Source organism: Anas acuta, chromosome Z (assembly GCF_963932015.1).
Source record: "Anas acuta chromosome Z, bAnaAcu1.1, whole genome shotgun sequence".
NCBI classification, from domain to species: domain Eukaryota; kingdom Metazoa; phylum Chordata; class Aves; order Anseriformes; family Anatidae; genus Anas; species Anas acuta.
In genome coordinates this window covers 61,846,641-61,873,739 of record NC_089017.1, presented here as the reverse complement: position 1 = coordinate 61,873,739, position 27,099 = coordinate 61,846,641, and the positions used below count along the sequence as shown (strand labels likewise).

General features: G+C 40.6%; 1 protein-coding gene and 1 long non-coding RNA gene across 6 annotated transcripts in view; one reads left to right on the top strand and one right to left on the bottom strand.

Moving 5' to 3' along the window:
• The window catches only part of SEMA6A (semaphorin 6A), a 118,067-nt gene extending 92,978 nt beyond the window's left edge, over positions 1–25,089 (bottom strand). For 2 of the 5 annotated variants that reach the window (XM_068667775.1, XM_068667776.1), the window contains exon 1: positions 22,946–23,099. The gene's annotated coding sequence lies outside the window, so the exon portion shown is untranslated. Of the gene's footprint in view, positions 1–22,861; positions 23,101–24,461 lie in introns of those variants that run through there. The other 3 variants (XM_068667773.1, XM_068667772.1, XM_068667774.1) reach the window with 3 other exon arrangements.
• Positions 23,312–25,504, top strand: LOC137848566 (uncharacterized). Its single transcript, XR_011091423.1, has 2 exons — positions 23,312–24,167; positions 24,303–25,504. It is a non-coding gene; the product is annotated as an uncharacterized lncRNA (long non-coding RNA).
• Positions 25,505–27,099: the final 1,595 nt, after the last annotated feature.

Below are 27,099 nucleotides of genomic sequence, written 5' to 3'. Positions count from 1 at the left end.
CTCATCCCCAAGCATTCAGTATAGGTAACACTTTGCAAGGCAGGAACTACTAAAAATGATTAAACTAACAGAACAGCTCTGCTAGTGATGACTCAGTTCATATTAGCAGGATATTTATGTTGGCCAATGTATTTTCAAAGTTATAGAAAAATGAACTCAAGTCTCTTCCTTCAATACAAAATCTAAATTTTATTTGAGCTAGTGGTAATCACCTTTACCTGAGAAAAAATCAAGCTGGAACTGGAATTCCAGCTCACATCCCGAATCCCATCCACATTTTCCTACAATTTGCACAAATAATGCCTCATCTCTGTGCCAGGCTCCCTGCTTATGAAGAATGTATCTTTATTGATATAACATGGGGATCAGCATATGTGAAGTTCTCTGCTTTCTAGAGACCTCCTGAACCTCAGGTGGTTCTGTCTTTCCTCAAAGACTGACTGTGAAATGAATCAAAGAGTGCGATGATTAGACCTCTTGAAATGTTGTCACACAGCAGAAGACAAAGGCAAGCAGACAACCTAACAAGAGGTAAAGAGGCAGAAACTAAGCAGAAGAAGGAAGGACATGAAGGAGCAGACACCACTGCAATCAAGATGTGGAAAGAAAAGCAGCTGCAATTAAAGAGAAGGAAGAAAGACTTGAAATATGAATCCGTTAGAGGAAGAAAGGATTTGGTTGAACTGAAGTAAAGATTAGGAGCTTGTCAATAGTGGGATCCTGAGGAAAACTAAGACAATTGAAGAAAGATGTGAATTTGAAGTTTATTCTTTAAACACACTAATCTTCCAAAGCATGCAGAGTTAAGCTGAGGTAAGGCCACTTCAGAATAAGATCACTCATGCAGGGATCAATGCATTCTAATTAAACCATGGTTGTAGCCAATGAATCTTAACTGTCTGTGTCCTAGAGAACAAGGAGATGCAGAGAAAAGATATCAGGAGATAAAAGTTACAGTGAAAAGAAGAGACATGAAAAAAGTTTTGTTGCCAAAATAAAAGTTGTTAAGATTTTGTCCCAGCTGTCAAGATATTTGACGTCCTCACTGCACTCAATTTCTCCAAAACAGTTATATGTAGGAGCAAAATTTGGCATTGCTGGTAAGTTGTAAAAAGTTTCTGTTGCAGGTCCAGCAAGATATTACATCCTAGAAGGTTTCTGTGAAGATCATGAAGTCTGCTCTGGCTAATCAGCTGGATATCCTGTGTGTATTACTACAGGAAACATTGAAAAAAGCAAAAGTATTTCAAGTGAGAGCACAGGATATTTCACCTTCCTTGTTCCTGTTATTTAAAAATTTAGCTGAGGTGGTAGTACTGCAGGATTCTGGGTTGTTCCTTCACTGTTGAACCCACTTCCCACTGCCATCCTGCCAGCAGTCATGTGCCAGTTCCACTAGGTCCTTCCCAGCCACCCGTACACACACAAGGTTTGTCTATTTACCCTGCTCCCTTCAGAGTGAGGGAAAGCCCTAATGCTTTCTGAGACGTTTTTCAGCCCCAAACCACAATAGCTCCCTGAACAGATGAAATAAGAGTAACTTTTCTCAAGTAACTGTTGTTGAGTGCTCTGATAAGGATAAAGCTAGTACAAGCAACAGCCTGATCTGGGGTAGCTCTTCCCACCATTTCCAGTCAGCAGAGTCTGGAGTCTCTATTTACCCTGATATAATATGTCTCCTGTCATATCTATGAAGAATCCAGTGTTGTGGCGTGCAAGTGTTGTGTTCCATAATGCATGAAAAAAGCTGAGGTCTGTGGCAATTGGTTTTCAGATGAAGTCTGGCAGCTTTTTGTTTTAAGCACGAATAACAAAAATAAAAACTGTTCTAAAATTAAAGGGAGTTGAAAAAAATTATGCTAACAAATATTTTTTTATCCCTTCCTGTTTCATGATAGATATGTCTGCTCTTGAACCACGAGCACAGCCAGCACTTTTCTGTCCGGCTCACAGGGCACAGTTTTATGGTTCAGACCCTTTCAGTACTTTCAACCTCCTTTGGAGGGCAAACCTGCCACAGACCTGTGCAGCTGAGCCACGACAAGGCATTTTCTGAAAGGGAATCTTCTGATGTTGGCGCAGAGCTGCCAGTCTGTGTCCTTAACCACTATTTCCCATACAATGGTGTTTTGGGAAGGAAAGAGGGGGAAGAAGCAGTGAACAATGCATCTTTGTGCCCTACATCTATGCCATAGCTGTGACATGGTGTTTGCACACCTTTCTTTCCCTAGCACATATCAGGCCAGGCTTCTGTAACCCATACTAATCCAAAACCTCATCATGCCATGTGCAAGGCTCCTGAAGGTTTCTGCCAGTCTCAGTGATCTTACAAGCTGCTGAAGGCAATCAGAACCATCTTCCATAGAGTCTGTAGTCAGAGTCTAAAGTTGTTTTTTTTTTGTTGTTTTTTTTTCCCCCTCCTTTCAAACTATGAAAATTACAATATTGTACTTCACTACAGCAGAGTTTCAAAGAGCTGCAAATTAGGTATGTGAGAATAGGCTGAATAATAGCTTCTAACCACTGTGATTTCCACTGAAAAATTCATTCCCACTAACTGACTTCATTTCAAAAGTGTTTATATACTAGAAAGGCAGGCTGCAAATACAGTTTTTATCTGAATTGAAGAAGTAGGATTTTTTTTTTTTTTAATGGCAAGTAATTATCAAATATTAGGTCTTCTATAAGGAAGAGAGATACCATTTAGCACTGATTTAATATATCTACTTTATTTGGAGGCTATATCCTGTTTTTGAAAGCAGGTGCAAAATCTTAATATCCCTACCATCTATAAGTCTATCTGATTCACTTGTGATCATTACCAGGAAATGTTTCTGTCTACAATTTTACACTTCTTTTCATGTTTAATAGAAGCAGTACTACTGACAATTTCCAGCACTAAAACTTGTACAAACCTCGTATACATTGATATGGTAAAATAACAGTGAGCCTACACCAAACAACGGAGTGAGCTTACCAGAAATCCCTTAAAAACAGAATATATTGAGCACAGCTGAGCCCTGTGCTAACACACATACACAGTGCCATGCACAAAATCACTGACGCTAATTGGTGAACCTCTGTGTGCTGAGCTATGACAACATTCTTCCTGTTTCTGTGCTCCAGTGCCCACATACACCAGGCTAAAAATGCTGCTTCTTGTCACTTTGCTCTACAAGACCACCTAGCTGGTAGGGACACAGAGCTGTTGCAAACCCATTCATCAGGTAGCGAATGTACTTGGAGTAAATTTACTACTTTTTTTTTTTTTTTTTTTTTTTTTTAGAGTCATTGCTAATTGTGCTGGTGACTGTGGAACTACCCTCAGCCTATTCAGAGTGACCTTCCCTTCTCACAATTCTTTTTTCGGTCAGGCCTGATTTAGCAGCTTTGGTTCCTATTACTTTCAAATGCAACAGGACTGACAATCAGATGAAAGTTCTGAAGACTCCGCTATTTTGTGTTGTTGGTTTTTGTTGTTATTTTTTAAGAAACAACAAAAAAAAAACAGGGTTCATTGCAGATGATACTTCTTTTCCCAGTGAGAGTCTGACTGCTGATGACAGCCAAAAATTTTTGTATAAAGTTCAAGAATCAAACTGCAATGTCACTGCTTTTCACATTCTCCAGAAGTTGTAAAAAACTATTTCCCTAGAGTCAAGTTCTTCCCAATTTTCCTCTCATGCTACCTTATCATTCCTGAATTTTTAAAGTTGTTTTTAGCTCCCTCAGAGCTCAGAAGTACATACTCAATATAAACCACGGAACTGTAGGTGGTTTTATTATTATTATTACTATTATTCCCTCTCTCCCCTTCCCTCCCCCCATTTTGCTTTTAAATAAAGTACCAGAGACCTATTTGCATTTTTCAACCATGCCAATGCTATTCAGCTTTATTAACTACAGGACAGATTCTACACTGACCTTGGTTTCTAGTCCCTCTATCTATGAATAAAGCAGTTTAAATCATGATTTACATCCAACAGCTGATTTACAAGAAATCCATCACTGAACAAGCCTGGGGTCTGAAGGCACACTATTAGCTTCACGCTCTGTTTGCTCACAGGGAACATCTCCATGTTGACTCTGAGATAGCCAACAATGAATGAACAGTAACACCAAAGTTTATAGTCTTTTTTTTTTTTATTCATCAAGCCGACCTTTGTGTTAAGTGACAGCTGAAAAAAAACATATGTCTTTTTGAAGATAACTTAAGAATCACCAGAAGATCACTTGCCAGCTAATACAGTACATCTTTACATCTGTAAAGGGAAGTATTCCTATGTGCCAGTGTTGCTAACTCCTGCAATTTTTGTCACAAGGCTGATAACATTTTCAGTGATGCTCTAGCTCCTGGAATTGTGTCATTACATGGATTTCCAGGAGTAAGAGAACTCAGTGGTTCCTCAGTACAGTTTATAAGCTTCCTGATTTCACTATTTGGCAGACATGAACAATGGACATTGACAACACCTACCTCCTCATAATTACAGAAAAAAATAGCATTCTCCTGCTTTCATGCCTAGACATAAGGAAAGACTCAGTAATATATTTTACTGCCACAAATCAGACCCAGGCTGAGGAGCTCAAGCCACTGACAAAACTTAGCATTTCGAGCACCAGTGCTTGCAGACAGAGGTGAGCTTGTTCTGCCTATGGCTGGGAGGCTCCTGCAGCAGTGAGGGGGTGCCTGCCCTCCAACAGCACCCATCCCACCTCGGGAACCCACACAGGGGGAGAGGAGGAGACATAAGGTGTAGAGTGGGGCTTGGGTGGGCAGCCCACGTCATGGCAGCTTGTGGCCTGAGCCTAGCACATGCCTACAAAGGGCTGAACAGAGAGACCCCAGGGTACATCATCATACCTTCTGGTCCTTCTGGAACAGGAAAAAAGGTGATAATGGACGCAGATTACACTGTTTTAATTTTTTTTTATTATTATTTTTTTAAATACTCATTCCAATCCAAAGATGGGCTGATTCCACAGCCCATCTTCCCCAGTTCCAAATGTCCACAGAGATTCTGCATAAACAAGAGCTACAATACAAGATCTGGTTAAAGGAAAGACCTGTACTGCCTATTCTTGCAAGTAAAAAGTACAGATCTGTGGCCTACACTTTGGAAACATGCTGCACCTTCAATTGCCACTGATTTCACAAGGAAATGTTGAATATTAAGCAACTCTAAGAGTCATGACACCTTCCTTAATCCTCCATAAATGCAAATGAAGGTAAACCATAAGAGCAAACCCTTAGGGAAAATAAAACATAAAAATCTCTTTATTTGCAATACTGTGAAAATCATCACATGCATCTCTAGTGAAACATTTCTTTTATCATTAGCCTTCATTATTAAGCAAAATAATAAAACTGATATCTCTGTAGCCTTTCTCCTAAAAATACAGTATGGGTAATCAATATTACATCTCTTCATAACCCTATGTAGAAAAGATCTTTTTTCCATTTTGAAAGAAAAAATGGAACTAAGACAATGTATTTAGTGGCTAGCCTAAAACCATCTATGTCTATAACTGAAGGAATCAGAATGAAAATAACTTTACCCAGAGTTCTTTACCTGCCAGTCCAGCACTCCTATGTACAATACATAAGTAGGTCTCTGATAATTAATTCAGATTCCTTTTCTACATAATCCTACAAAGAAAATTATTTAGCCATATTTCCATTTTACTTTATGATGTCTAGATCAGTTCTCATGCATGCTGAATATTAATGCACTAACAAGAAAAAATCAGAGAGATCATCCTTTACAACATACATCTATCCTTCAACACCTTTCCAAAGTACAAATTTTAATGTCTGCAGACTTTCATAATCTTTAACACAGTCTTTTCCTAATGCCAGTTTCTAAACCTTTAATCTTCTCATTCAGAAGACACAAGCATAAGCAGAACTTGTTTCTGTTTAATCAATTCAACTGAAATGAACCTCCAGCCTGACAGTCACCCCAAAATCAAGACTGGAAATTATTGTGGAAAGGTTATACAGAGATGCAGTCTCTCAGTTGTTACTTGATACTAGTTGACTGGCAGTCCTTTAGTTCATGGGCTTGAAATTAGCGCTGTGAAGTAACTGAGTGAAATCACTAATGGTGACATCATTCTGCTGTATGAGTGAAAACTACCATGTCACAAAATTGACATATGGTTATTCTAACTTTTCCTATATTATTTTGTTGACCCAGCCATGACAAAGAGCAAGTGGCAACACTTTTGTTCAGATTGCATACAAACAGTCCTCAAGAAACCCTTTGGCCAAACAGCAGACAAGGCCCATATCTGGAGCTGTTCACACCTTTGTTGGTACTGGAATTGTCATACCGGCTATCAAGACCACAAGCCCACCTACAGGACCATCCACCTTTAGCAACAGTAATAAACAAACCTCCAGAGAAAAGCCATGATTAGCAGAAGCATTACTGAATGCTTGTACCACTTCACTTTTAAACTGTCTTATTGCTTCATACCACTTTGCATGCTTTTATGAATATCAAAATTTAATGCTGTAGCTAGCTAAAAACTGTCTTCAGAAGTAGATAGAGAAGGGAAGGGAGAAAAAACAGACAAACAAAAAAAAAACACAACAACATAGCTAATTCCAAATTGTAAATCTCAGAATGATCCAGCCTAGATTTGTTAGGTGTATTAATGCTTTCTATTCCAATACCCATGTAAGTCACACAACTAGGAGGCAAAAAAAAAAAAAAAAAAAAAAAAAAGTTTTATCCTTGGCAAATGTACTCATAGATAGGAAAATTCTTCATTTGTTGGGTGAAAAGGCAACCTTTTATTTTATTTTATTTTATTATTTTTTTCTTCCTGTAAGAAATTGGCAGCTCCCTGAAGCTGTTTAAGAAGACTGAAATGGTTAGTAATCTTGAGGAAGAATTAGGAAATAAAGTGCAAGTAAGGTGGCTATTTAACGTGTGACTGCCATTCATCATGGATGTCACTGAACATGTGTGGCATATACAAAAGCATTAACAAATGCCACAAAAGAACTTTCTGAGATGACTTTTTTTTCTTCTTCTTCTTCTAAATAGCATGTTTGGTCTTGGTTCAGCTTTACTCTCTTTACTCTTTTTTTTTTTTTTTTTTTTAAATTGTTGCATTATCTGGCTTAGAAAGAACAAAACTGTATTTTTAAAACTTCATTTCAATGTTGATAAAGTATAATACACACTCAGCAACTGCTTACCAAATCCCTTCCCTCAGGACCACCCTGAAACTCTAAACAAGTCAAAAGGGCCACACTGAGAATAAATATCAAAGGCATTGCCAACTTTGTTTTTTTATTTAATTAGCAGACAAGCTCATTAGCAGGGAGCTGTATAGCAGCACACTACGCCTGCAGCCGCTGCTCACGTCACGAACTGCAGAGAAGCAGGCTGTAGCCACACATGCTGGAAGCTGCAGAACAGCAGTAGGACTTGGGGTAGCTGGAGTTAGGGGTGGCAATCCTCCTAGCCAAGCTAAAATTCTGCATTGTACTGGCCCTTCAATTAAAACTCAGCACCTTCAGGGGAAAATCAAACCACAGAAACACAGGGGCACAGGGCATATCCCCAACTTCTTGAACCATGGCTGCCTTCTGTGTGCTGGAGGAGCAGGTGGGGACTGGCTTCTCAGCATTCAAACAGTACCTTTTTCCACAGGGCACCACACTGCAAAGAAACCAACTCAGATATGAGTCAAAACCCAACACTACTAGAAAATATATGTGTGCACGTGGTTTAATTTACAGTGCAGCAATGGCAGTCTACTTCTGGGTTCAAGCAGTCTGACACCAAGCAGTGTCATTCACAATTAAGTTAGATTTTAGTACTTGTGTGATATGGAGCCAGCAATACTCACAGAATGTCCTAGGAATTGAAAAGACAGTTTGTCTGAACTAAAGGCAGCTCATTGCAGCCTATCCAAGTAGGAGTGCATCTGTCTGATTATTACTAGGACAGTCAGGCACTTTTTAGCTTAAGATAAAAGCAAAATCTTCATTTAAAATAATTTGAGTATTTCTTCAACTCTCTTCTGTTGAAAAAAAAAAATAATCAGGGGATTGAGGAGTCACAGCTGTTGCTAATAAAATTTATTTAAAAGAATAATGTGAAACAGTGTGTTTGTGAAGCTTCATAATCACAGCAGAATTAAATCATTTTTACAAAGCATTTATTTGAAAAGTTCTGTACACAGACTCTGGATATGGCAAAGAATATTCCCTCACAGTCTAGGTTTGATTTCATTCCTGGAAACCGCTATAAAAATCTCGCTCACTCACAGCAGGGTTCTTTATTTACACTCAGTTTTAGTTTTAAGACCTGTGACAAATACCAGATTGCTCATGTCCACCGCAAAGCAGACGGAGCAGCCGCACATACTGCCCTGCCTCCTGGTGTTACCCGGCCACCACGCTGTGCTCCTGCCTTGCTGCAGAGCCGCGTGCTCGGCAGGGTTTTCCTCTGCAGCCATCCAGGTCTTGAGCTGGAGAACAGGCAGCACAGGCATATGGGCACGTCACCATTTACAGCAAATACACGACATCATGCCTTAAAGCGATGATCCTTGCCGTGATGTTCATCTTGGGCATCAAAGGTAAGTCCTGCAAGGCTCTGGGGGGCCTACTGCCTGCAGAGCCACCAGCTTCTCCCTCTTCTGGTCCACTGACAAAAGCCCTCTCTTGGAAAACACAGAACACCTTTATCTATTTATCTATTTATTTATTAAAAAAGAAAGTGTGATATATCAAAATCTAACTTTAGGGAGCTCAACCTCTGTGCCCACCTATTCTTTCACTATCCTGCCCAAGCTGCAGACAATTTTCATAAACAGTACCAGGTGCAGGATTTGTTTTTGTTTTACTTTAAAGGAAGTTTTATTATATCACTGGAAACTGGACAAAAGCCACAAACTTGTTTCACACAGCCAACCAGCCAGCTGCACAGGGTAATGCCAATGCCCTTCCCACGTGCCGCAGCCATGTAAACTCACCATTGTCCCAGCAGCAAGAAATTCATATAGCCCTTAGTAACTTCCTTCAGAACACATGTACCGTAAGGACTCCTTCCTCCTCTTTACCCAAGAGTTAGACTACAACAAAATTGCTGCATACTAATCTCACAGAGAGGCCCACAACTAGAGAGAGAAGCCCACCACTAGAGAGGCTTGGCAATGATAGAAATTCTCTTTTCTCTACCAAAGCTTGTAAGAGAAGTCAAAGGAATCATGTGAGATTTCCTAGCACCAGGAGAAGAGCATGAGGACAGAGGAGGGTCCTGTCTGTTTTTTTTTTCCCTCCACCTACCAAGCTCTATACAAAAGATGAAGAAATAAGACAGAGAGAAAAACTATGTCGCTTTCTCCTCTCCTGTGCCATACATTTTTCTCGTAAGCATCCTATATACTCTTGACAGGGACTTAACTCCTCTGTTTCTACAAATCTTCCTCCACTCAGTCCTGAGCTTGTTACATTCCTTGCTCCCCATAGCCATTTTTCCATAAAACTTACTCTGCATATCTGTATTTGTCCCTCCACTTGCATAGTAGTTGGGATCAATCATGACCACAATTGTTCCACAGACAAATCTACTCTTAATTTACAGGCTTATGGGTTTCTGGTTGTCTTACTCATTGTGTTATCTTTTCACTGATAAGGTTTTAGAGAGATTACATATACTGAAAACACAGATATGCCTCCATAAATTTAACTCCAACGTGATTGGGAAGAACCAATCAAAAACATCTCTCTTTTTATTAAAATATTTTGAGTGAAGCATTAGTCAAAAAAACATAGTCAAGACAGTGATACCTGGGCCATCTTAGATGTTTTGCTATGGGGAAAAAAATCAATTTTCTGGAAATTATTCATAGCTTTCTGGCAATCTCAAGCTTGCAGAGCAGGCATGAGTTTGACATATAAAGTTTTCCAAGTATTATTAACACTTCAAAGACACCACAAATATTGATGTGGATAAATTCTGCATTACTTATTCTCCTCCAACATATCCTTCAGCAGGACAACACAGCTTCCCATCCTTTAACCTGTGGAGTTAATGTAGAAAATATGCACTAGGTATGAAGCACTCAGTCCAGGAAGTGGATTTCATTTAAAGCGATAAAAAGTAAGGATTTTTCTGCAGTTAGGGGAAACATATTATCCTTAGTTTTCCATTTAGTCTTGCATGTTCAGACAAATGTTTAATCTATTTATATCTTACACTATAATATAAAGGTATGACGGAGTTCAAGGCAGAGAATGACATTAGTGACTTTAAGATGTCCTATAGTTTTTTAAGCCAAAGCCACAGCCAAAGTCAGCGTCCTTGTTTCACATCTATCGATGTCAGTAGAAATACTGCATATACTCCTAGGATAACCACAGGTTCCATCAAAAGTGTGTAACAATGTCTTTTGTGTCCAATCTATTCCTTAAAAGGTGATCTGATAGTTAAAGTGAATTGTCTTGTCATTCAGTTGGCTCCTCTGCTCTTCCTAACTGCATCACACAGCCAAGAAAACACCTTTCCTTGTTTGAATCTGTGAGACCTGAATGGTGGAGCTGGAGACGGCAGAGTACCTGCAGAGCGAGGGCTCTCAGAAAGGAGGCTTGATGATAGAACATATTCTTAATCTTTTCTCATCTTGTGCTGGTTCCACTGAAAATCCAATATCCTCTCCAACATACAACCTCCCTATTTTCCAGGTTGTTCAGGGGGTATTGAGATGCTGTGGGACAAACGCTAGAGTCTGTGGTGCATACTGAGAAGAACTATATGCTTGCAGTCTTTCTTAAAAAGTGAGACCTGATTAGATGAGACCAAAGAACTTAGGGCCGCCTTTGGGCACACACCTTTCTTCTACACACAATGCCAGTTGCTCAAAAGCAGTTTTCCACCCAAAGCTTTGTTGGAATTATAGAAACATAGCATCACTTAGGTTGGAAATGATCTGTAGCCTTACTGAATCATGACCGAGGCATGGATTGAGCATTGGGCAAAGGTGTGAACGTGGCTAAGAGGAAAGGAATTTTTTTTTTTTTTTTTTTTTTTTTTTTTTTAAGTCATCCAACCATACAGCCACTGCAGCATGCAAATGAAAACATGTCACCTTTTCTAAATGGTCTTCTACTGCTGGAGCAGTGCCCGGGAGAGAATATTTGGCAGAGCAGATTCGGTAGCAGCACAAGGTTAAAACCACAAGGGAAGTCAACAGACCCCAAATAACCACAAGCTTCTACTGATTTCTGTCTGCGTGATCAACATATCACACAGGAGTGAGAGCAGAATTACTCCAAAATATATAAAATTCACTCTGTGGGTATCCTGCTTTGAAGTCAAATAAAACATGTGAATTCCTCCAAGTTATATTTGTCAAGACTTGAGTGCTTGGGATTGATGCCAAATGTCATTGCAAGATGACAAAAGAATCACTTCTATAATCTGTGTTTTACCTGTTCTAGACCTATATATATATATAAATATATATTTTTTTTTTAATAAAAAAAGGCAAATGACTTCTGAAAGATGCTGTGTCTTGGCAAGACAGAAATAAACTGGTTTAAAGCCAGGACTGAGTTCACTTGGAACTGACCTGCAGAAAAATCTAAATCCAAACATGCACAGTTTTCCTCAAGAAGTTAAAAAAAAATAATTGGAAAATTAAAAAGTAAAATGGCCTTAGATATTTGGATCAAACCAATTTTTATCCATTTCAAATGTAATTTAGGAATCAAAGAATTATACAAATTACTATTTCTTTATTCTTCTAAACACTGGCACAACATACATCTGCTGCAGTTTGTTCTTTGTCCTGCAAAAATTTCTTTTATATTTCTAAATTCTAGAAGCTCTTTAAACATTAGAGTATATAATACCCTTTTAAGCTACATAAAATATACTTCATATGAGTATGGGGAAGTGCTAGGACTACTGCCAGAAACTGTTTAATAGCTTGGAGCAAACTTTACCATCCTGTTTGAAAAGCAGGAGAGAAAAGAAAAAAAAAAAACAAAAAAAAACAAACAAAACAAAACTTTGAAGGAGGTGAAACCTCCTTTTATATTTCCCTCTCCCAGAAAAACAACAACAACAAACAAATAAACAAACAAAACACAACTAATTTGTCTTGACATTATCCGTGCTTTTTGCTGCCCTTCTCTGACTATTAAAAAATAAGCAAAAAGATGACAAAATCTCAAGACAGACCAAGTGAATATTTAGCCAGGACACCATTTTGCAAATATGCACAGCCACAGTTTTAGGTCAGCACAAATTATATTATTTTATGTTCAACTGGTTGCACTCGCATAACTTGATTGTCTTATCACTCATGTAGGGCTGACAGATTCTGTAGCCAGAATCATGCAACCACTGAGACTAAACTTGAATTTATTTACTGTAAAAGCACAGATGAGACATGAAAACTGAAAGAATCTTTTTAGCAATTCCTTGTGTAGGCAGCACACCTTGCTTTAATCAAGTGCATTATGGCCTTTACTCATGGCTGTGAACTGCCTCCTGGATCTTTTCTGCTCATCAGTTTGGCTAACCCACTTCCAAAAGTCTCTGTGTCTGCACAAGAAAGCTGAAAACTATATTGCTTCTTACGCTGTAAACAGCAAGACAACAGACATAAAAATTCATTCCCTTTGAAGAGTATGGCTTGTGTCCATCATTTCCTGTTCGATGTTTTTCACTACCCTAGTTATCATCTGGATGCCTGAAGTGTCTGCACTGAGATTTTAAAACACAAGAGGGCAGGCTACATGCAAAGTAAAAAGCACAGTATTTTCCTACTAGTTTTCACCATGTAGATAGTCCAGTTGAACAAACTGTAGGAAAAATACAAGCATTTCACACTTTCAGCATAAAAACATGTGGCCAATCCCTGCTCCCATTTCTTTAGACAGTATGCTATTAGTTACAGCTTTGTCCCTGGATTTAGAATATGTGTAAAAAGGTGAAAGGTCTTTTCTTCTGGAAACCTAGAGCAATGACTAAGGCCACCATATAACAGCAAGAAAAGTTATTTGCCCACTTCCAGGTTTAGACATGCAATCTAAGGAAAACGGAGTGAATTCTCTCTAAGTAAGTTCTACCCATTGAAATCTTTAATACTTACTCCTCTTTGTGTAAGTGGGTTTTGCTCATTCTTCCACATGTGTTTTTTTTAAAGGCAGACAGTTGTTACAGCAGGTGATCATAGGGTGGTTGTCTAGATGAAGGTAACACAGCTGTTAAGCAACATTACAGCCTGGCAACTTACATGTTCTCTGGTGTTTTGTTTTGGAAAAAAAATAAATAATCCAGTACTAGACTCTTTAAAGCTAAAATATCAATTCAACATATAGATGCCATTATATTCTGCAGAATCATTTATTCTTTATGGTTTTAATATTAACAGGATCATGAGGTGATTTCTTTCCAAAAATTTAAATTTCTGGAATTAACAACTACTTAAATCAAAAAGAGTTATGTCACTAATATGAATGAGGTAGCCTTTCTAGACAAGTCCAGTTCCTGGTGACATAAATACAGAGAGAGACTTAAGCAAAACTGTGACCTCATTTTTCTGTTTGATGTTAACAGATCAAAAGTCAGGTCCTGCTAACCCATATTTTTTTGCCTTGACCCAGCCCCTCTACATATACTTATGCAAGTAATATAATTGCTTCTGATGACGTACTCATGTAAGCTAAAGTGATTTGTTTGTACAGAGTTTTACAGCAGGAAATCCAAATATTCATATTTTGGGAGCATAACGCAAAGGATGAGGTCAGGATTAGTCCTCCTAAAAACAAAACAAAACAAAAAATCCACCTATGCATCCACATAGTTATTCCGTATTTTGAGAAATTCTCTGACTGTAACAACAATGAATTCTTTCATCTGTTTTAAACTAAAACCGATTACTGACCATTTATGAAAAAAAAGAAGTCTGAAGAACTGATTTGCTATTCAAGGTAAATCAATGCAAGCATTCTTACAGATACGTTCTCTGACATTAGCAGTCATTACACAGTCCACATTTTCCACTTTTCGCTACATCACCAGCATTTAGTTGCAGCAATACGTTACCAGAAAAGTCCAAGCTGAACCACCTCATTCACTCACACAACACTTGAGTTGGGTGCTACTTGTGTGTTTTTTTTTTGTTGTTTTGTTCTTTCTTTTTTTTTTTTTTTTTTTTTGCAAGTGATGTCACCTCCAGGATTTCAGCTACATATGATAGTTTATGACATAAGCACAGATGAACACAAATGAAAACAATTGGCCAAAAATATAAAAGGTGAGATGAAAAGGAATTGGAATTCATATGTTAGAGAATTTATTCTATTAGATGCTGCTTTTCAATAGTGTATTTTTTTTTTCTCTCTCCCTACTGGTAGATTCTTTAACACTCTTATGTAGAAAAGAAAACACTAGGAAAACTAAGAAAAATGTTCTGACAAATCAAAACTGCATTATGCTCACATTCAGCCAGTCAGTCAGTAGCCTTCATCTCACACCTTCAGGCTATTAGCTCCAGGTTGGATAAATACGCCTTTTGGACTACACATGCTGTTGAACAGGAACAGGATTTTATTTATTTATTTATTTATTTTTTATCTTGGGAAAGGAAGTGTTCTGGCAGTATCTCTAGGTCTTATGCTTAGAACAGGATAAAGCAAAAAAGACGACACCACCCTACAACATACGCGTCTCGTGACGGAATTAATCAGTGTATCTGAACATGCTGAACTTCCCTACAACAGAATTAAAAGGAAACACCTTGCAGATAAAAATGAAAAAGTATAGTAGCTCATGCAAAAATCTTTCCTCTTCCCACGACAGCTCTTTAAAGGATTCAATCCTTAATTTCTTTGAAAAGAAAAATATTTTCCTATTTAAATTCAAAAGTAATTTTAGTAGGTAAGAAAAAAAATGCATCCCAAAGAATCACTAGAAAATTGCTTTTTTTTTTTTTCTTTGCACAAACTGAAGTGACTCTCCTCCCTAATCCTTCTCCAACAAGAAAAAAATTGTGCCCAATATATTTCTAGAACAGAATATCTCACTGGATGGACACAGTTCTTAAAAAATATGTCATATATTCACTTCCCTATAACAGATGACAGCAAATTTTTAAAATCAATTTTACTTAGGTCATTTCTCATAGAGATGGTTAAGATCAATACTTTGCAACTGCAAAAACTGAGCATTTCTAATTAATAAGAACAAATTACTCAGAAGTGGAATAGGTTGAACACTCATAAGTTTATACACATAGTACCAAACTCAGTTCATACACAAAATAAATTCAGAAGTTGATTTTGATGCATTATGTCATTCTTTCATTAAAAAGCTATGATGAAAAGCCATTACTATAAAGACTATGACCTGAGGTTCAATATTGCAGTTAAACAGCCTGCAATCCTCTCTATATAATAAAAATGGCGTTTTGAATCAAATACCAGGCTGCATTGAGCCATGCTTGTGAATTACTACTCAAGACAGATAATCCCACAGGATTCAACCTCTGTGCTGCCAACAGATGATGGACACTGAACTGTACCCTGCACATTGAGCTAGGTACTGGGCAGTCCAGAAGATGAACTAGGGAGGACTTTCCTTTTTCCCATCCCTTCAAGAACACCCAGCCCAAGACTGAAAGCCCTAGTCTTTCAGGAATACTCAGGCATTAAGATGCTATTAAACACATGTAAGACTTGCAAAGGAAACTGATTAAAATTGCTAAACAAACAAACAAACAAGAAAACACACAGATATGATAAATACCTACTTTTCCAGTAATTATTATTTTCTTTCCTTGATGAGACCAGTATATTGCTACTAGAATTTAGCTGCTTGGGATGTAGAATAACTCTTACGAACAACTGTAAATAAAACTGATAGGACTACATTGAACTGTAAGTGGAGCAAGGGTTTGCTGCTGAGGTGTTCAGTAGAAACTCTGCTCTTCAACAGGAATGAGACTGGGCCTCTATACTGAGTACACAATCAATTATCACTCATATCTAAATATCTTAGGATTAAAAAAATAAATAAATAAAAATAACCAATCAATCTTCACTTAATGTTAAAGAAAGTACAAATGAACCTTAAGAGAATCGCTTAAATACATTTCTATACAGAGCAATTCTATGCCTAACCTGAAGCTAAATGGACTATGGTAAATCTTGAGGGGGAAAAAAAACAACAACAATAAACAAACCAACTGAATTTGTACCTCTACAGCCTTTGACTTCTGATGTTTTTCAGTTTGTTTTGCATTTGATTCATTCATTTTGCACTCAGATTGCATTTGTTTTAATGCAATCACCAGATCCCTTCTAAACATAACTACAAAATGACCAGGGCATATTACTCTGCCCTATCAGACTGACAGTCTGATATATGTGTGCATGGTGTGTTTAACAGTAAAATAGTTTGGGATTCAATTCATGTAATATATGCATATACAACAGAGTATGCAAAAAGCAGACTGTAAAACAGGAATTTGCATACTATGTGAAAGAGTATGCGACTGCAAATACAGATTTTCTGTACATCCACCAGCAAACAAAGCTTTATCATCTTTAAAATTTTTGTGAAAGTTTTGGACTTAAAATCTGTTCAGTTGATAGGACTCCTGAGGGTGGATTACGAATAATAAGCACATGTTCTCAACCTGCTTGTTGATGTCACTTGAAAAATTGACAAGACTCAGTAGTAAAGTACCAGACTGAAGCTTTAAAACTCATCTTTGAATACAAACTAACCATTTGAAAGTTTAAAAAGTGGCTAATTTTCCAGATTAGTTCCAATTATACTGAATTCTTTAAGCTAAACTGCACAGCTTTTAACATGATTCTTAGCTTGATGTGAATTTTCAAGGCTTTTTTTTTCTGAACAGAAAATACGTATTAAGCTTATCTGTGCAAGAACTAAATTGCTTTATTAAAACTAGCAGGAAATCACTTAATTCTGGAGACATTGTAATGTAAAGTGCAGGAGAAATTGGATTTAAATTTCTGCTAAACAACATGGCTCATTCCTGCTCACATGGAAGTGATGAATTTTTTATGGCTTTATGGAGAAAGGGCCATGATTTACTTAGTGAAAGACATTTGTGCATTATTTTATATAATATGTAGCAGATAAAACAAAACATAAAAAATATGTAGCATGAAAAAGTCAGTCTTCCAGCTACTTTTTCTTTTTTCTTTTTTTTTCCTTTTTACCCTTTTTACTAGATCTATTTACTACTTTACCACTTTCCTCATTTGTCAAGAAAAACTATTCCTTACTACTAACAGCTTTGCATTTCAAAAAGTATTCACGTTTTAATGCAAAATTTGTGAACAGATATTGAAACATAATTTAAAAAAAAATACAGCCAATATCAACACAATGCTGAAAGAACACTAGTAGCAAAAGTTTATTTCCCTTTTGCTACTTTGTAATTCAAGCTGTTCTGCGGCTAACAGAAGAGTATTTATTGTAATTTTATTAAATTTAAGGTAACAATGGTAATGCAGTCACAAACTTGATGTCATTTTTTATGTAGCTAGGGTAAAAGAGAATATAAAACAAATTACCTGGATTGCTTAGGAAACCCTAACTCCCCTAATTTACTCAACCATTTGTCAGCAGAACTAATGAAAAGCCTTTCTTGCTCTTGCAGTGGATAAAGGTAGCCATTAGTCTCTGAAGTATACAATTTGACCAGAAAGACAAAACAAAAAGCAAATCTTGGGAGTAAATATCAGCTGGATGTTCACATAACAAGGTCCAGAGAGACATATCCAGAAGTTTCCTCTTTTAATCCAACTCTGAATAATGCTGGATGCTGTTCTCTGTTCCTTCAGAGTGCTACCACTGCCAAAATAACTGCAAGGCTTGCAAGTCCGAGTATATCTCAAGCCTTTCCCAAGGCACCCCAACACTATCTGAGGCCTGAAACTATGGCAACCGAATAAGAAAGCAGCTCCCATGATTAATAGATGAAGATCCCAGCGACAGTGCCTAGCTAGGCCATAATTCAGGAATGCAAAAGGAATTAGCATAGAATCCACCTCAATCTACCAATAAAAAGTAAATTTTGAAAGGCATCAACAAAACAGTATTATTTTTCTTCTAAAAGGAAATATTCTACAGAACTAGAAACTGTTCAAATTCTCATTAACATTTCAATGAATGGCTGCCTTGAGTGCAAGTGCAAGTAATGGATAAACGTTCACTAACAATGGTGAAGGAACCAACACGGCAGATTTCCCATTTGAGTATCAAAGTCTTATGTAAAAATACTCAATATGCAGAACACCTGAATGAAGCCAAGCAGCTGGAGATAAGAAAGTAGAAATAATGTTTGCTGCAGTCAGGAATATATTTGGACACAGATTTTTCCCATTGTGTTGGGGATTCATATAAGAGAGTACTTTTTCCATCTGCTGAACTGGAACATCCTACCATATCTATTATATACTCTATGCATTTTCATTACTAGAAGGCCCCATGAGTCTGTCAGGGTCATTGCAAAATTGATGAGAGGTTAGAAATACCTTTTTTAAGCACATAATCAAACTTCCACTGTTATCTCCAGTAAAAATGTCACCATTATAGTCCCCATCCACTAGATGATTTCAGACTAAAGTGAAATGATACAATAGAGTTAATTTCTCTCCACTTTTATAAACATTAAGATTTCACTAAAGGTGATTGGCTACAGAGATCATAGAAGCACAGGAATGCTTTCTCAGCCCTTATCACTGACCCTACAGCCATGGCACAACTTTACATACAAAATGTGTGGGAGAAGGAGCTAAAGGCTTCCTGTGTGGAGACAGCACACATGCAATACTATGCATCTGCCCCCAGAAGCTCTTCAGCACAGCATGAATGTTGTAAAAGTGTATTTCTGTGAAAAGTTCCTCATTAGCAGTTCTGTCAGTAGCTAAAAAAAAAATTTAAAAAATGGCATGGGGTAGTCCATGACATGTGAATTTCAAGTATCTGTTATAAATACTCTATATAGAAATGCCTATTATTAACAATACTTTTAAAGGAAAGGTCATCACTGAATGCAGTGAATTACCATATGTCTTCGCTCTAGAGATACAGCAACTGGCAGTTCTGTTAATAGCTGGTTTATCTACTTCATTTTACATCTCTATTTCATCCACTTCAGAAACACTTTGGGGATTGGGGAAAAATTCCTTCCATATAGAAATGTCTCTGTATTCACAGAGTAAAGTATACCATTCCTTATCACTGATAAATAACTGCAGTTCCGCACTGGGAAAGAGTTAACTACCAGGAGGTTTTTGCCAGTGAATTATGAGCTAATTCATGGATTTTTTTCCCCTCATTTTCTCCTTCCTTTTTTGAAGCCTATTTTTTTTTTTTTAAAGTGCCTTTTTCAAACTTTCAAACTATAGTAGAGCTTAACTTAGACTTCAGAGGACATAAGTCTGGCAGCCTCATATACCTTTGTCTAGTGTATGAAAGCTGATAATATGATTTTTTTTTTTTTTGGCAGGCATAGATCTCTCAACCCATTTCCTATCTTCTGTGGCCTCACTACTAACTGTTAGTAGCTTTTGAAAGTCTGAAGTGACAAAAACAACAAATACATCTATGTATATCTTTTAATAAACCATTCCTAAGACTTTCTGAATATCCTGGTGCACACCTGCCTTTTTTTTTTCTTCATTCCCATATCATGAAGAATTTTGAATCCTTTCATATCTCCCAGCTTCTAAAATAGGATAACCGAGGTAGCAGCTTGGGAACTCCAGAAGACATGCAGGACATGCAATATGTGTAATTATGACACAGTAGGTGGCACTCTTCCCTTTAAATCCTAAAGCAGTGTCTTTGAGCTTTTCTGCCATACTTGCCATGTCAAGATCCAAAACCAAAGCCTTGTTTGCTGTGGACAATTAAAGATCCCTTAACATGTATGAATGTAAACATTCAGTTATTTCCACAGCCAGAATTAATGGATTAGTTGTCTCTGAAGACAGCAGATAAAGAAAATAAAGGCATACAAACTCTGGTCTGCCAGGTTTGCACTTGAACTGGGGAGGTTCATTTCTGCCTTCAGAAGCTCTACAGACATCCACGTTGTTCCTTACTCAAGTGATTGATGTGACAGGCCCAAAATAAAAATATTCCTATGGAGAGGTTTTGTTCTCAGGCAATGAGTTTCCCCTCAGCTGCTTGTTTCTGACTTTCAACACTGTTCCTGGCTGCTGTATGTTGTTGGAGCCGGACTCCAATACTGGCTATATCTTATTTTTAACATGATCTCTGTGTATTCCTCACCCATCACAGGGTAGTCCTGACCACAGTATTAACAATGATAAAATGCTGAAATGGTCACCAGCAGAAAACATCACTTATTCTTCTCTTTCTTCTGTTTCCCTGTCAAGGCAAAGTTTGTCACAATTTGCTGTAGGTCTGAATCAAATGCTCCTTGCTCCAGAAGACTCAGACCTAGGTTTGACTTAACACTGAAGGTAGATCCAGAGCAAATGGACTTGCACCACAGTTTCAGGTCCTCATCAAGTACTGATTCCCACCAGAGAACAGGAGAAACCAAAACATGAAGAAATGGCCCTGAGTAATATTTCAGCAACTGCTTTTATTCTCATCCAATTACTCAGGCAAGCAAGGCTTAGCTGTGTGAGTAAAGCTTACATGGGTGAGTAAGACTGGTAAGGACAAGGGATAAAGATGTACCACCTTAATTAATGAATAGTAATAGGTAAAATACTACAGTATCTGTATCAAATTAGGTTAGCAAAAACTTCTGTTTTAGTAAAGTTCAACTTTTCTCTATCATATGCTCTGCTTAATAGTGTAGAATGTTATTTTCCAGAATTTACACTGTTGTTTGTTTTCAGCACTCTGGTATAGTGCATGGGAATCAGATACTATATACAAAGCATTTGTTTGGGAAGTATAACAATGTGTTCTTGCAAACAAGTTGGATGTGAGGCATATATTAGCTCAGGTCAATTTAATCCGAAAACATTTTATGTCTCCCCTGCTGTAAACCATGTGAACTCTTTTCATGTGTATTTATGTATGGCTCTTCAAAACAAGATGACAAATTTCCCCTTCCCTTCACAAAACATGCACAAGCAAGTTCACAATCACCTACTTCCTTTTTAATGCAAACAGTTCTATTCTGGATTTATCACAGGTCATTAATTTGATTTTTCCTTTTTTCTTCTCCCCTCCAACCCTTCCCCTGTCCGTCCCCCCCCCCTTCAAAAAAAAAACAAAAAAAAAATAGTGAGGGTAATTCCTTATCCTTAAACTGACCTACCTACCTCTTTCTTCACTCTCAAACAGCAAAAACTGTTCTCCTCAACTTACAAACATTAAAGAGGGGACTAAGGCTAATATTCACTTCCACCTTCAAGTAGCTGAAGATGTTAGTCAGTCTTGTTTCTCATAGATGTTACTGCCCAACAGTTTTTTTGGTTCAAGAGGTACAAGCTTATTTGACAAGGCTGTTTTTGCCATTAGAAGTAAGAATAATAGTTTTAGACTAATTGAGAATACACAGAACATCTGTGACCATACAATTCATTTTCCTTCAGAATACTTAACCGCACTTCAAGCATTTGATTCCTACTACAGGAAGAGCAAATGTAGCAATTATACTTTATGGTATTAATTACTATTTTAAAATTCATTTTGCATTCACACAGAAACCTCATGTGGGCATTCTGCTGCTGAGCTAAACTTGCATGAAAGCCAGAGATTCCATGCAATGAAGAGTAGTGGTGAACTGTGATCAACATTTTCGTGCATAAGAAATTGTTTGGCTTTAAAGAGAGTTAGTGTATTTTCTGTTTGGAATACATCTTACGAGGAGCTACCGCATTAAAAACAGGATCCTTTTAGACAAAATTATACCCTAGACAGTGAAACGCTTTGGCAACTGTACTTTTCTAAGAGTGACGAACCTTCCCGATCTTACTGAAGCTAGTATTTCCTTTCAAACACGTATGAGGCAATTCCGTGAAGAAAAGGGTTTGCTGGAGTAGACCCAATTTTCTTCACAATACACTAGATTAGTCTCATTAAAAAAAAAAAAAAACAAAACAACAACAACAACAAAAAAAAACCACCAGAGAAGTTAACCGGAGCAAGATCATTTTGCTTTTTTTGGTCTAAAATCAAATAGCAAAGGAAGCCCCGAACGTGATAACAGTTGTATAAATCTTACTCTCAGAGAGGTGCCACTGACTCCTCAAAACCTCCACAAGTTCTGCAATTAAAAGAGCCTGACTCTGCCGGTCGTTGATGCCAAAGGATTTACCCGCCAAGTAAAGCTTACTGGCACAAGAATACCTCACTGAATTACATACACATTCAATGAATGCAAACCAAACGCAGTCATTGAAATAATTTTTGCAAAGACAGAGTAGCTTGAGGCATGGTTTTCTCCACTATTTTTGAGGTTAGCTTAATAATTAATACGGGTGCTGGAGGACAAGAAGCAAAAGTTAGCCGAATCTGTGTCAAACGATGAGCTACTGCACGCAGCCCTGTGTCAGAAAATGGTTGTGGAGATTCATTATTTACAACACCTGCAATCCGCGTGTGCCCCTTTGTAGGATCAAGCGTTCACCTTGCAGAGTCAGGAATCAGCGCCTGTTAAAATTTATTGCAGAGCTGACTACAGCCTGTACCTCTGCAGGTCTATTAGTGAATAAATAAATAAATAAATAAATAAAAATAAAAATCCGAGTACAGAAACTAAAGCCCCGTGCTGCAAAGGCGCTGGCGGAAGCGCGCTGGTTTACAAACTTCGAAAGCAGCGATTAGCTCAGGAGAGGAAAAGGCGAACAAACCTCCCTCCGACGAAGCGGCCAAGGTTAGGGAAGGCAGAGCCACCCTCCCGAGGAAAACCCAGCGGCTGCCGCCTCGCGACTCACCCGGGGAAGAGCCAGGCAGGACCGAGTCGGTGGCGGCGGGCAGAAGAGCATCTCCGCTGCAGCTGACCGGGCTCCAGGCTCAGCCCCGCTTCTCCGCCAGCCCCCCTCCCGCTCGCCGCCCGGAGCCACTCCCGGGAGACTCCTCCCTGAGCAGGAAGGGCGGTGGGACGGCCGAGCCCTCTCAAGGAGCAGGTAGTTTCTCCACGCGTGGAGGAGACGCAAACTTTCCGCCGCCCACCCCGTCGGCGGACACCGGGGCGGCGCTGACCCTTCGCCGCCCCCCCGAGGGACGCCCCCCGACAGCAACAGCAGCGGCGCCCAAAGAGGGGGGGATCAGTGGGCTCCCAACGAGCCTCGCCCTCACAGGGGAGCTGAGCCCTGCCCGTGCGTGGACGGGGCGGGGGGCGAAGCCCACCCCTCGTCGCCCACCTCGGCACCGGCGGGTCTCCGGCGGGGGCGATGCGCCGTGTCGCTCCCCCCAGGCCGGGCGGCAGCTCCTTTGTGCCAGCCGTCCCGGTGCTTCCCCCTTAGAAAAACTTTCTCCGCCGCTCCCCGGTTCTCCCCCAGGGAGGAAGAGCGGGGGACAGACAGCAGGCGAGAGGACCAAGGAGCGGCAGGGGAAGGGCGGAGGGCGAGGAGCGGGGCTTGTCCCGCGGAGGAGCGGCTGACAGAGACTTCGGCCCGCGGGAGAGACGAGAAGAGAGGAGAGGAGAGGCTGGCAGCACCCCGGGGAAGGGGGCGGGGATGGACCCTGCCCCGGAGCCACCCTTCTCCCCCAAGCGGCGCCCGGGCAGCCCCTGCCGGCGGTGGAGGGGGCCGGGAGATGGAGGCCAGCGGCGAGGGGAGCCCGCGGCCTCAGCCCATGCTCGCGAACAAAGCCCTCGGCAGCACCAGGGGAAAACCGAAGTTTCCTGGGTTGTCGGCCTCTTCCCCCCACCCCAGCACGCAGCCCCAGCCCGACAATTAATAACGCTAATAATGAATAAAACCGAGGCACGCCGCCGAAGCCCAACTACCCCGCACCGATGAGATGTGCGCGGGGTTACGCCTCTGCGCGGAGCGCCTGCACCGTGCCTCTAACAAAGAGCCCACCTCCCCCCGGCCCCCCACAGCCCCCCGGCCGGCGAGCAGGGCTCGGGGCTGGCAGCCGGGGTATGCGGAGGGGAGTCCGGGCACCGCGCATGCAAGCCGTGCCAGCGGGGCAGGGACGGACGCTAGCACGGTAAGCAGCCGTGGTGGGAGGGTGGGGGAAGAGGAAAAAGAAGAGAGGAAAAAAAAAAAAAAAGAGAGAGAAGAAAAGGGAAGCCACGAGATGCCTGGAAAGTGTCAGCGGCGAGCGCAGTGTGTGCACTTGCAGGCGGCTCTCCTCCTCCTCCCCTCGGCGTCGCGATCGCTGCCGAGGCAGAAGGCAGCCGCCGGCCTCGCACCCCGCACTGCTCCCGGGGCGAGCCCTGAGCCTTCCTCTCCCCGCGACCCCAAAACGTCGGATACGGACGCGGACAGGGGAGTACTGTACCTTGTCGGTGCATGTATCTAGGCAGCTAGAGGACAGAACTAGCTGATGTAGTGTCCCATTTAGTAATCCATTTAAGGGGATCTCTCTGGGAAACTGGAGCCACTCTCTCCTTTGCAATCCTTTGTCATTACTACATGTGTGCTTCGCGGGGGACGGGCGGAGTATTTAGTATTTCTACTTTCTGAATTGCAAATGCAATTTGTTCATTTCCAATGACGGGCGAAACGAGGGGAGAGAACGGGGAAAAATAATAATAATAATAAAAAAAAAGCGTTAGCAACTCCTCTCCAAACCCAAATTCCACTACGGTTCCACTCCAGCAAGTCCCCTTCAGCCGTGCCGCGGGAGGTAAGTCATTTCGGGGTCTCGTCCTGCTCCCTTTCTACCAAAAGCGCTCCCCGGCGCGAAGGCTGCTTCAGCAAAACTCCGGGGCCGGCGGCGCCCGCCAGGAAAGCGCGGTGGCTCCTAGCCCCGGGCTGCCGGGCATGGGGCTGGGGGCGCCGGCTGCTTGCCGCTGCGCTGCGCTGCGCTGCTCCGCCCGGCTCCGACTCCGGCTCCGGCTGACTCCGGCTCCGGCTCCTGCTCCCAGCTCCCGCTCCCGGCCCCCCGCTCCCTGCCCCTGGGACGCGGCTCCGCCGGCGGAGGCGGAGACAAAGCCCGGACTGGATCGCGCAGGGCGGGAGCGCCCCGCCCGGCCCCGCCCCGGCCCCGCCTCCTCCCCGCCCGGCCCCCGCCGCCTCCCTGCGCCGCGATCGTTCCGCGCCCCCCGCGGCCGCCTCCCGGCGCCGTGGCCCCGGGGCTGGCGGGAGCGGGGCGGTCCCGTGGAAGCCCGCAGGGCCGAAACAGCGGCCCCGTCCTCCGGATCGCGGCGGGGAGAGGGTCGTGTACGGGCGTGATTGCCTTAACGTGATTTATGCTTTTTCATCTTGTAATTTTTCCTCTTTTTTTTTTTTTTTTTTCCCAAATCTTTCAGCTAAATGAAAAGACAGACGCAACTCGGACCACAAAGCGTGGCGTTAAAATTAAAATAATGGCTTGTTTACAACAGCTGCTTCTCTGCATTTTATTTCCAGATAATGAAAGGACCCTGAGAAATTGGTTTGGGTTCGGCGTTTGATTTGGGATCTAAAATTACACACGCGCCTGTTCGATTTCTAGTCGTTGGGTTACAAGGGAAGACATTCATCTGTATTGAGGAAAAGTTTCTTCTTTGCTTTCAGTCAGTTTAAGCTGAATGTATACTTAGGATAATTTTCTAACCAAAGGAACTGAGACTTAATATATATTTTCTTTCTTTTTCCTGAAAATCTAAAACAGAAGAGAGTTCTGCACCAGAGAATAATTGCTGGGGACAGATAAATTTTAGTTAAACAAACTTAAGCTAGATCTGAAAGCAATTAGGGGAACTGAGCTAGTACAAATAATTTCTGGGTACCCAACCATGTGTCAGGGGGGTAAACCAGATGAATGGACCTTGATTTGCCAAGACCCCTAACCCCGTTTCCACAAAGAGGCCCCAGATCATCTCATCCTCTCTCTGTCAGGAAATGAGAACAGAGACTGAGCACAGCCTGGGTTTGCGGGAAATACCCTTCCACCAGTACCAAATGCTGACATTCAATCACTGCATTATGCTCAATCACTACATGCGTTTTGAGGTGTTCAGAACTTCCATTGACTTTGTTGTGGGTTTGAATTGTAAGCAGATCTAGATTGAGCCCTTGCTGTGCGCTTCACATATACTTCACAAATATTTCCGCAATACTGAACAGTTTATTTGACACTTGCATTTCTTCATTAATCAAAAAGGGCTCTCTGACAGTGAACATTTTTTGTCCCCTATATTTAGGGTTTTGAAAAATACAGACCAGATTTTATATTATGAAAGTTCTGCAAGAAGCAGAAAGCATTAAAAAAATCCAATTTTCCATACATTGGTATTGGCTGTGGCATCAGTTACCAGAAGTTTCTACTCAGATTCTTTTACAAAAGTGTCTTCTTTCTTTCATCTGCTGTGTTTAATTTCCAAGCCTGCACTACTAATTTCCTCACTTAAATCACACACTGTAGCCACACATTTAGCCTTCTGATAGAACTTAAGCCGGCTCTCCTGCCCTCTGTTCCCTTGTTGATCCTTCTGCTCTTAGCTTGCTAGAATCAGTCTGCAAAACCTTATGTGTCTCCACAGCTTAAAAATACCACCCTCCTTTCCTCTACCTGACAACTTGTACCCTTTTCCTCTCTGTACTCTACCTGGTAAAACATCCTCATGTTTTCTCTCCCACCCAGTCATGTTAGGGTGTTTCCATGGAATTTTAATACCAATCTTAGTTCTTCATTCTGTCAGATTTCCTGAAATCACAGATACAACCTTATCTCTTTTGCCTGGAGTAGTTAAAAACTGTGAGCTATTCACAGTGGCTTGGTGAAGAGAATTATTGCCCTTACCGATGGGAACATATTTTCTCAGTGGCCGCTTTTTGGCAGCTGCATTGATAGAGCACCATGGGTTTTCCAGTCTCTGGTCAGTAAGGGATTGTTGTCGAGGTCTCCATGGAGCTGTGCATTATCCGAAAATATCACACAAGTGACAGAGAAGTTCTCCCACCTATTCCAACTCCTCTTTACATAAGGTGTC